This window comes from Equus przewalskii, chromosome 15 (assembly GCF_037783145.1).
Source record: "Equus przewalskii isolate Varuska chromosome 15, EquPr2, whole genome shotgun sequence".
In the NCBI taxonomy this organism is placed as follows: Eukaryota; Metazoa; Chordata; class Mammalia; order Perissodactyla; family Equidae; genus Equus; species Equus przewalskii.
In genome coordinates this window covers 87371296-87383570 of record NC_091845.1, presented here as the reverse complement: position 1 = coordinate 87383570, position 12275 = coordinate 87371296, and positions in this window count along the sequence as shown.

Below are 12275 nucleotides of genomic sequence, written 5' to 3'. Positions count from 1 at the left end.
GCTTTCGTAAATGCAGTTATTCAATCCAAACTTCCAAGCCCTTGAATGGACTTGATCACGGAATTTCAAGCAAGACCAAATTTTATGTAACTTGGGTGGAGCTGATTTCATTTTTCTGAGATTGTGTTTTTGTTTTCATGAAGAGTAAGTACTGTTACTTCTATTTTTCAGAATCCTATTCTTTTGAGGAAAATATCAATATATTTTCACCTGTGAAGAAAATACTGATAAAAGTGGCTCATGTCACGGTTTTCTTAAGATGGAAATAAATGTCTTTTTGTCAAAATCTTCTAGAGTTTTTGAGATTTCACATTCACTCAATTTTATTATCCTTATTTTGTTCATATAGAGTTTAATCAAGAGAATTCTCTGAATTTTTAACTCTAACTCTAAACAGCTAATGGTTTGTTCTTTTAATAATGAAAATTTTATAAGAAAATATTTCAAGAGGTAGCATGAGAATATTTCTAATGCTCTTTTTTTGGTAGAAAAAACAAGATCATCATTTTTTTTTTTTTGCTATTGTGCCAAGCCTATCAAAATACATATACTACAATGTTATTCATACTTAACAAATAGCTCTGATTATATTTGAATTCAGGCCTATCAGTGGTATTAAGACTGCAGCTACGATAATGCAAAATCATATAGACAGCATCCACAGATTTATCTCGCCTTCCCCTCTGTGTAATCTTAAAGCTTCCAGTTAGACCACTGGAAAATCACTGAAAAATGCAAATGGATAAGAGGTCGTCAAGCAGCCGCGTGAACTGGCGAGAATAATAACGTTGGCAGTTCTGTAATCACTGAGCATACAAAAGCTGACAGGACAAATACTTTCTCTCCACCAATGGACTAAACGTATATTATTGCAGCATGCTTTAAAAAACACAGGTGAAGGCACACGACTCTGAGCTGGCCTTTTAAGCGTTTTCAGACTCATTATGGCTTGCTGCCTTGCAGAAAGAAACAATGCTGTTTGATATTGAATTAGTTATTCCGTAATCAGCTGTGTTGCTTGCATTATAAGGACACATTTCTTTTTCAGCTAACGAGCAAACAATGGCTGGAATATCCTACTGGAAATGGCCTTTTTAGAGTCAGTCTAATGTTATCCCTTGATTGGACGTCATCCAAGGAGCCAGCAGGCCTGCTGCCCTGCCTGGAAAGCCCTGACTCTTGACAGCCAGGTGCAGGACCTGGAGGCCCCCATCTCTGGCTCATTTATCAGAGAGCGTGGGCTGCTGGTAGAGTGACTCTCATGTATGATGGAACTAATGGGCAAGAAAGATCGCTGAGGGGCAAACAGAGATGATTCTGTGTCTGTTTGCTCACCCACGCTCTCAGTTCATCTGCCTCTGAATTCCTTTTTTGCTGGAAAGGATCTGTAAGGTATTAATTCCCTAGGGCTGCAGTAAGAAAGCAGTAGAAGCTGGGGGCTCAAAGAACAGAAATTTGTTCTCTCAGTTCTGGAGGCAGAAGTCAAGGTGTTGGCTGGCCACCCTTCCTCCAAAGTCTCGGCCTCTTCCTGCTTCCAGTAACCCCCGGTGTTCCTTGGCTTGTGGCAACAAAACTCCAGTTTCTGCCTCTGTCTTGACCTTGCCATCTCCCCTCTATGTCTGTGTCTTCACAGGATGTTGTCATGTGTGTGTGTGTGTGTGTGTGCCCAGAGTTCCCTCTAATACGTTGTATTGGATTAGGCCCATTCTAAAAGTCTCATCTTAAACTCGATTATATCTGCAAAGACCATGTTTCCAAATAAAGTCTCATCCACGGGTGCCAGGGGTTGGGACTTTAACACATCTTCTGAGGGAACACAATTCAATCCGTCACAGGACTCAAGGAGACAAATTATAGCAATTATAGTCAATTAGAGGAATAGGCTATGAGTGCTCCAAGATGTTTGAGACAAAAAAAAATGGAGTGCGATTCATTCATTTAGCATTATATGTTATAGACCTACTATGTGACAGACATGCACTGGACTTGCCTGTACAGTGGTGGTACTATCCTCATGGAGCTTGGAGTTTAGTAGGGGATTACACAAATATTCAATTAATTTTAGTTGAATTTAGTCTAGAGAAGGAAAAGTTTGGGATGTTATGAGAGCATAGACTGAGCAGATTTGATCCAGTGCAGGGAATCAGAGAAGGCCTTCTTGAAAAGCAAGATAATTATGTCACTGATAAGAACAACAATAAAAATAATGATGCTAACATCCACTGAGCACTTCCTGTATTCCAGGCGCCACTGTAACTGTTTTACTTGTATCAACTCTCCTTATCTTCTCAGCTACCCAACTTTATAGGTGAGGAAACTGAGGCAAAGAGAGGTTGGGTAAACTGCTGGAGGTCGTATAAGAGGTGAGAGTTCTGCTGAGACCTGATTACGAATGAGAGAGGTAGGAAGCGGGGGCAGAGAGCCCCGCATGGAATCAGCAGCACGTGTGAAGACTCTGAAGCCAGTGGGCTCCTTTGGCCGGAGTGGGGTCAGCAAGGGGGAGAGGGGTGCACAAAGGGGATAGGGCAGTCAAGGGTCAGATCCCGATGGCATGGTAGGCCGGATTAAGACATTTGTTTTCATCCTAAAAGTAACGTGAAGCTATTGATGGGTCTACATAGGACAATGTCTTAAAGAAATTCGTATTTTAAAAGGAAATAAAGTTTAGTTGCAATGTGAAGAAAGGATTGGAGGAAGATAAGGGTCTCCAGGAAAGTTACTGAGAAGCTTTAGGAAGAAGATAATGGGAACTTGGACTAACTTGTGATGATGGAGATGGACAGACAGGGACACATTTGCGGTGGCACTGAGAGGACAGGGCCAGCGCCTAGTGTATTGTCATGATCATCTGGGCAGGTGGTGGTGCCATTTACTGCAATAGAGGAGTATGGGATGAAGAGCAGGTCTTAGAGGGAAGACTGTGGCTTCGATTTGGACACATTGAGTTTGAGGGACTATGTGACATCCAAGAGGCTCTACCAAGCTGGCAATAGGAGACACAGTTCTACAGTCCAGAGAGAGTGTCAGGATGGAGCTATAATTTCTGAGGTCATTGTAGTGATAGCGTTTCAAACCATGGAACTGAGCTTGACCAGATGGAGAGAGAAGACAGGAGCAGGATAGGACTTCAGACTGGGAAAAGACAAAGAGGAGGGAGCTGGGAAGAGTGGCTGAGAGGTAGGAGGAGGTAGATTAGAAGACATGACTGATATGACAGAAACTGAGGGAGGAGAGGATTTCAAGGAGGTAAACATGTCCAGTACTTCCTAGTAAGATGAGACGTGAAAAGTGTTAAGTAGACGTCGTAGCAAAAAAGTCATTGAAGACCTTATCCAAAGTAGTGTTAGTGATGACGGTACCCAGCATATTGGAATGAGCGGGCTGGTGAAATAGGGAAACTGAAGGGTAGAATTTCCTACCTTCTCAAGGAAGTTTGGCTCTAGGAGAACATAGGGCAGTGGCTGAAGTGATGTGCAATCTTGGAGTGTGTGTGTGTATGTTTTAAATAGGGGATTTTAGTTTAGAACAAACATAAATACTCATAGTTAGGATTCAACAGAGAGAGAGTGAGGGTTATTTTGGGCACAAGATAAAGTGGGGACATTGACAGCCCAGGATTCTGGGAGGTTTACAGTGATGGGATTCATAACAGGCAGGGAGGAGCGGAAGAAGCGAAGCAGATTCGGTGGCAGGAAGTTGAGGGAGTTTATGCTTCACGGCTTCCAATTGTTTTGATGGACAGGAGGTGAGGTAATTTGCCCCAAGCGAGAGGAAGAGGGGCCTGGCAGTTTGAGGAGACCGAACTAGTCATCGGAGAGAGGGGGGAGGTTGCTGCAGAAATCCAAGGAGAAAGCATGTGGGTCCCGAGAGCTTGGTCGTTTTGTTTTCCAGGTGTGTTTCAAACATCGGGACAGAGCCTGGTGCCTAGTCAACACTAACATATTTGTGAACAAATAGTTTACGAATCTGAGGCTGTGAGTCAAAGCACGGGCAGAGTTCTCTGTTCGTCTTTGACCTTGAGCTCCGGGACACATGCTAAGGACAGTTCTTGGCAGACTTCGAAAGGGACTACAGCATTCAGGGATTTGAAGTGATGTGAAGAACTGTAGCTAACTTCGTATTACAATTTACGTCCATTAGCGTCACACACATTTGCACCCTAGTTCCTTTAGAAAGTCAGTCGATTTCTGGAAGTCCTTGTCTTGTTTCAGACAATTTCTCCTTTCCAATAAGGCATCTTTGTCAAGGACACATCCATACTTAGGAAGCTTTTGTCAAAGGATTATCACTTCTTTTTAAGAAATTTGTCCACATTAGGAAGAGATCTGTCATGAAACGGGAGGCAAGCGTTCCATGTTTAGAAGAAGCATTGCCCTGGAAGGGGTGATGGAACGCATCTTAGAGGCTTCCTCTGCATCAGCTCAGTCTTTACTGACTATGTACTAAATGGCTTGAGTCTGGTTTAACAAGTTCTGCTGCTTCTGGTGGAAACCTGATAAGTAATTTGCCAATATTCATTTTTATCAATGTTTTCGATGAGTTTAAGCAACTCAACTTTCAGTTCTTAGTAAATATTCTTGTATCATCACATATTCTTGTAATGTTCTGTAGGCTTCTCTTCTAATGCTTATATTTTTCATTTTCATTATATTTCATGAAATATATTTTATTTCATTTTGGCATTGAGATTAGCAAAGTCTTTTAGTAATTCTCTTCTTGATAATGATTTAATAACTGGATTCACAGAGAGAAAATCCGCTCGCTTTACTCTGGGAGCATCTGTGTGAATAGCCCTGAGATCTTGATCAATTCCTGCCTTCTTCCTGCTCCTTTGTTCAGCTGGTTTGTGTCCCTTCCTTCTAATAGTAACTGAGAACCTTCCTTTGACAATATGTTTATAAATGATAGCGCTTTATTTTCCAGATTGCATCATCAGAAGAGAATTCCAAAAATATTTCATATTTTCAAAGGTGATATTGGTTCATTCCACAGAACCAGGAAATTATCAAAAAGATGTAAGTTACCACCAATGATAAAATACTCTTGAGTATGATTGTCAAGTATATTCAATTATGAGAATCATGTTCATAGTTCATAATAGCTTTTATCTGGTAGTTTAGAAAAATGCAATTTATCTTCTAGAGTTATCACCTTTTAGAAATTTCAATGTAGTTTGTTTTCTGCAAGGAAAGACTTGTCCATGAAATGCATTCCAGAATGGAGCCTAATACCCTTGAACGGCTGGAATATAATTGACTTATTACGGGCTAAGTGACAATTAATTCATTTTCATCATTCATGGATTCATTTCCACTTTGGTTAGGCAAATTAACCACCTGAGGCGCACCTGTTTGAATGCATGTGATAGGTCTGCATGTAAAGTAGCTACAGGGAAGAAAACTCTGTTTCTACCTCTACAGGGACGAGCAGAGTGCACTGCACGTGTTAAATGCTTGATACACAGTTACTGAATAAATGAAAGTTTGCCCAAATTCTCACTTAGGTAAAGCACATATCTCTACTCTATTTTTTTCAGATTTACTTTCATGCTATCGAAGTACTGCTGGAATTGCAACAACTATTGCTAACATGTTCTTGAATTAAGCATCTATTGTGTATTTAGAGTAGAAAGTACAGTCAAGTGTTTCACTAACTGCGAGAAATGTGGATCCTTCAGCTACAGAGAAAACAGCTTTAAAATCCTGACGGCCTTAGTGTCTAAAATCCTCCATGATTTGGCCTCAAATTTCTGTGTCTTCCAGTGAGCAGAAGAGAGCAGAGATCTTGGATCGTTTTGAAAGAATATCACCTTTTTAAAAAAGAATATCAACGTAGTTATTGCGGCCACTCCATGGACGCGGGATGGGCCCCCATCCAATATGTGGTTCCCACATCAAGACTGATGACGTCACTCAATCACCCAAAGTGCATGAAAAGATTTGTTACCAGCCTCCCAAGTTGGTCCCTGACGACTCGGGAGAGCAGGAGAGGAGACTTTCGTGGGGTCTTTCTGGCCCTTAGGAGCTGGCCGGGTGAGGACTCCTGCGTGCTTTGAACCTTCCCAATGGTGCCGAAGAAAGGAGCGTGTGGGCACTCCTACCCATGTGCCCAGATGGGGCAGAAGGGAACAGGGAGGAGGAGACTTGAAAGACATCTGCAGCCAGTTGTCAGAAATAGAGTCAGGTTTTTTATTACAGAAACTATCATAGGAAAAATCAGAATTCGTGGGGAAGAATGTACACTGTCATCTTTGTACTGTTGCTAATGATCTGTTTCATGGTGGGTGGGGATCACTTCCTTCTCAGCATTTAAGGCCTCAGCGTTGTGACTGGCCTGGGCTCCAACTTACCTTTCTCCCCTTATTTTCCACTCTTGTCTTTGGAAGCAGCCCTGAGCCACGAGAACCATGGTCAGCTCTCTGCCGTGACCTCCGCTCCTGCCCAGCTCTGGTCCTGGAAGCCTTTCCCACCTATTTGCTGTGTATGAGTCTTATCCGTCTTCAAGTCCAGTTCCAACGCGTGAAACTTTTTCTGGTTCCACCTCTTGGAAGAGATTCTTGCTTCTTCTCAAGCCCCTGAGCATATTTTGTTTCCTCTTAGACCACTTGTTCTCTAGCCATGTCTGCAAGGGCCTGGAGACCAGAATCCAAGAGACCCACTGATTTTTCTGTCTTCCACACTGTCTTCCTCAGAGGTGTCTGTGCCAGGAGGTTGAGAACCTCATTTCACACACTGTTATTCCCTTAACACTTGGAGCAGTGCCTGGCACAGAACTGGTGCTCACTGTATACCATTCTGTAAATAAATAATAGATGAATATGTGTTGAATAAATGAAAGCTAAATTCATAGAGGCTGTCTGATTCAAACTTGTATTATATCCTTAAATTGCTTCTTAGGCATTGCTTAAATAAAAGGGAAATGCACGTTTTCTTGAGAGTTTGGTGTCTCAAGGTAGAGTTGGCTGTTGAGCTAATTTAAAGGGGAAATCAGTACTAGGCTGGGCATTCACAACTGGGTGTCTCTGATACGGTCCTGGGACAGAGAATCTAGCATTTTCAGAGGCTTCTCAGGACTGACTGTGGCTGACCCAGGGAGTATTGCACAGCCGGCGGACCGTCGTGAAGGTGCTGGACAAGCACAGACATTGCCCTGCCTCTGGTTTTCAGAACCTGTGCCAGTTCTGTTCTTCTTTTTATCACAGCTGCAGACAAAATTGGCAGATGCTGAGAGCTGTGCACACATGGTCCTGGTCCGTGCCCACATGCGCAGCGTTTATTGCAGGCCAACCCAGGAGAGGATACCAGACACGAGTAAGCTCAGTTACGGAACTTGGGGGTAAGAGTGAGGGAGGTAGATCTAACGGGGGAAGAGAAAGCAGGAAGGAAAGCTCCAAGGAGGAAATTTTGCCTCAATGCTCACAGCCCTACTCATCTCCAGGAAGGCACAAGCTGAAGGCTGTCTGCAGAAGCTTATGGTACCAGAGCCCACGTACGTGATCCCCAGATAAGGGCGTCAAAGTCCAGCACCAAAAACTCCAGATTTCAACTGATGGTTGTTAAAAAAAGTCTCCTTACCTTTCTCTGTGTCTCTTCATGTTTGAGAACTTGCCTGGCCTTCACTCTCAAGTTACAGATGCCACAGAGGAAAGAGCAAAGGGAGAAGAGAAGGTCCCCTATTCTAGAAAGGGGTGATCAATGATCAGTGGGATCAGAGGACTGACCACAAAGCTGATTACTAAGAGCCGTGGGGAGACTCACTTTCCCCTTCTTGAATCTGCACTGGTTTTGCGATTTGCTTTGATGGAAGTGACATTGTATGCATTCAGAGCCCAGGCCTCAAAGGTCTTGCGGGATCTGCCTGTGCCCTCTTGGATGCTGCCCTGAAATTCCCACAGAGGAGCCAGTCTAGCTTACAGGAAGGTGGGAGGCCACATGGAGAAGAACCAAGGCTCCTGAGCCAGGAGTCAGCACCCACTGCCAACGTGAGGGAGGCATCTGGGACCTTCCATTTCTGCCGAACCACCGAGTGCAGTCGTGTGGGGAGCGCAGGAGAAACCAGCAGAGGAGCAGCCTGCCAGCTCAAGGATCCGGGAAAAACAGTAAACCACATTGTTCTTGGCCACTAAGCTCTGGGGTGATTTGTCACAGGGCTGAAAATAGCCGATGCACAGCCTGCTTGTGAGTTTCACATTTACTTACTCGACATGGCAAGTCAATTATTTATTTACACTTTCCAACTTCTCCGGTTTTTCAAAACAATAAAATTTCAGCATCTTTGACTGTTATGCAGCTCTAAAGGGTCCTTCCTTCCTTCCTTCACTCAGGATGGTGCTGCTTGAGTGTCATGTTTGTATTAGGAAGCAGTGAAATGAGACTTCAGAAGCTGGCTGACACCAGACTCATGCTTTGCAAATCAGGATGGGCTGACAATTAAGAAGGAAATAGAACAGAACAGATGTCAGCATCACACATAGCAAAGGTGAGCATGGTTTCAGTTATTTAAACGTATATATTCTGGGTCATAACATACATGCTCCTTGTTATACACTGGACAATATCATGGAGAGCATCACACATTATCCTAAAACATTTGAATTTTTCCCTATGGTTTGATAAAGACTAGAATTATTTTTGAGATTTGGCCGTCAGGAGGTCACCTGTAAACGTGTCAGTGGAGTGGTGGGGGCAGCAAGCAGCTGGCAGCAGGCTGACCGTTAGCGGAGAAAGAAAGACCATTCTGTCAGGACAGTGGAATGAGACTGAGAGGTGAGCTGCTGTATGGCTGTGGGCTGGGGGAGGCTTCCGGAGTTTGGTTTGCTTGTCTAAATGGGAGATATTTGAGAACGTTTAACGCCCTGCAAAGAGGAACGCGTGGAGGAAGGGGGCATGAAGGCAGAGGGCAAGAGGGAGCGACCAAAGGCCCAGCGCCCATTGCCCGCCCCACCCAAGACAGTGGCCGAGTCCTGCTGTTTGTGACTCCACAGTGGCCTGCGTGCGTCCCTTCGGTGGTGGCTTCTGCCGTGCCATAGTCAGGGCCGCCACTGCGTCTTGCCTGGACTGCTGCCTCCTCAGCGGTGACAGCGCAGACCCTGGACTGAAAGAATCTTAAGAATTGTGGCAAGTAGAAAAACACCCATACATGAATCATCCTTACAGCAGAATACAACAAGGACTCTGCCCACTGTACTACAGGCTGATGCTAGCATGGTGGCAGGAGCATGTACCCTTTCCTGGGAGGTTTAGGAAACTTCCCAGAGGATGTGGTATTTGAACTGAATCTCGAAGGATGAGTGAGCATTTCTCCGAGGATCAGGACATTGGAAGTGGAGGGATGACGTGGCAAAAGGAACACAGCACATGGTCGAAAGGTGGGTGGGTGTCTCATCTACCCCAGCTGCCACCACAAACACCACAGATGGTGGCTCAGACAACAGAAATCTATCCTCCCGGTGCTGGAGGCTGGAGTCTGACCCTAGGATGCCAGCAGGGTCATGTTCTGGCTTGCAGAGGGCTGCCTTCTCACGTTTGGTGGAGGGGAGGGAGAGAGAGTCCTGGAGTCTCCTTCTCTTCTGACTAGGGCCTCAACCCATCATGAGGGCACCACCCTCGTGACATCATCCAAACCCAGTTACCTCCCAAAGGCCCCGTCTCCAAATACCATCACACAATTAGGGCTTCAGCACATGAATCCTAGAGGGACACAGTTTAGTCCACAGCACTCTACCCCAGCCCCTAAAATCCGCATCCTTCTCATGTGCAAAATGCGCTCATTCCATATCGACAGCCCCAAAATTCCTAACTCATTCCAGCCTCAACTCTAAAGTCTAAGGTCCAAAGTCTCATTTAAATATCATCTAAAGCAGGCGAGGGTGAGACCCAAGGTGTGATTCACCGTGAGGCAGAATTTCTCTCCAGCTGTGACCCTGTGGGAGGAGGCGTTCTGAGACCCACTTTCCAACGTGTGCGTGTGTGTGTGTGTGTGTGAGAGAGAGAGAGACAGAGAGACAGAGAGAGACAGAGATGGAGAGAGAGAATGTACACACCCTCTCTCTTTTTAACTGAAGTTACTGGAGGGCAATGACTGTCTTCATAAATTAGACACAGTAACAAAGACTTATCATAGAAAATGTTTTTATGCGAGTGTAACAAACTGTTCAATTCCAACATGTCTTTATCCTTGAAACTGACCTTATCCTTGTCATGGATTGTTGGCATTTAATATTCAAGCTTCCTAATTCTTTTCTGAAAGGCTGTCGCAGGAGAATTGCATCTAGAATACATAATGATTTATTCAGTCTCCCAGTCCTAGTATCTGGGAACCAAAGAAAAGAGAAAGAAGACAGGTTGATTCTTTCATATTAATGGAAACAATCGCCTATGAATTAATTTTAAGCAATTGACAGTATGAAACTAAAAATAGTAACATAAGTATCTGATTTTCAAAGTGTTTTTGCTATTCATATCATCCATCCATATTTGAAAACTCGGCATTTTAGGTGCTTCAAGGTAGGATATTTAGCCTTGCACTGTTTCCATGAGGTTAGATTCACCCAATCGGAGTGTTAAACCTTAGTGTTTGCTCAGTCTCCACGGTAAAGTTCAGTGAATTTGTCTCAGGAAAGTAATAGTCACGAAACCAGAAGATTGTTGTGAAATAAAAGGATAGTGATAGCACAGGCCCTGAGGGTCATTTTTCCCCACACAAATCTAATAAAACAAAGGAAAAAAAAATAACCTGCATCAACACATTTAAGTGTTTGAAAAAATTTAGCCAAACAACTGGTTATCTTTAATAAAAAAGAAAAAAAGATTTAGTTCAAGTAGATTTTTAGCTAAATTCCGTCTCAGTTTTCCCCAATGTTTGTGTTTGTGGTTAAATGGAGGGTAAGTAGGATTTGCTTGCTGGTGTGAGCAGAATAAGCAAGACGACTGAGAAACGACAGTTCAGCCATCTTCCCTCATTTCCAAGTACATGTTTTCAACTTCTGGGGTTACAAGTAAACCAGTTAATTCTGCAGGCTTGTCCATCAGAAGTTACAGCTACAAGGAGCCAGGCCCATCTTCATGTGGGTGCAAGAAGATTTTGGCTTCAAAAAGACAAGAAGCCACTTGACATTTCCATCAGGATGTCTAATGGGTGTCTCAGACTTACTATCTCCTTTAGATGTGCTCCTCTCCTGGCTTCCCTACCTCAAGTGCCCAGGCTAAAAGGCTCTGCTCAGAGTCTCCTTGGCTCAGCTTTCTCTAACAGCCACTTCCGGTGGGTCAGAGAATCCTGCAGGCTCTGCTTTTCAAACCTATTCAGAACCCAACCACTTCACCATCGCCACCCCACCCAGGCCACCCACCTGCCACCTGGGTTCTTGTAGAAGCCGCCTGATTGGTGCCTACTTCACTCTGGTCTCCCTACAGTCTTGTCTCAACACAGCAGCTGAGAAGATCTGTTTTAATCTATAGATTCCCTGCTTGAAACCCTCCACAGACTTCTGTCTCTGAGTAAAATCCGGAGTCTGTGTGCGGCCCGTGAGATTCCACCTGACCTGATTGGCAGCTTCCTCCACTCCCCGTGTTCATTTCTCTCCACTCAGCCCTTGTTATTCTCCAGCACCCAGACACACCCAGGCCCCAGGGCTGCTCACTTGTTAGTCTCCGCCTAGAACGTTCTTCCCCCAGAGGTCCACACAGCTAGCTCTCTCACCTCCTTCCATCCTTGACTTAAGTATCATCGTCTTAGTGAGGTCTCCCCTGGCCTCCTCAGTTAGATTACAATCACCCCAATGTTCGTATCCTTTTCCCAGCTTCCTTCACCTCTGTAGCACTTACCGCCACCTAAGCCACGACTGGTTTTACTTATTGTTTTACTTTTGATTGTCGGTCTCCTCAACTAGAACGTAAGCTTCCTGAGGGCAGAGGGTTATTTATGCTGCTTCCCTTGTGCTTAGAAGAGTACGTGACCCAGAGTAGATGGTAGACACGTGTTGAATGCGTGAATAAATGTACCCACATGGCTATTTAGGAGTATTCTGTGTTTTAAAAGCACGTGCCATCCTGTCCACATAGCTCTTGCTTTTTATAGTCAACAACCAGGCTCTGCACGTTCCACGTTAGTGTGATCTCAGCCTCATCTGTTGGGTGTGCAGTGTATCCTATGTGCATATAGCTCAGCACTGAGGGACCTTCATTTTCTCTAATGTTTAACAAGTACAGTGTGGTGCACACGTTCGGTCCCGACTTCCTTGGGCAGGTGAGGGTCGACCGCTTTAAGGAAGGGTGACA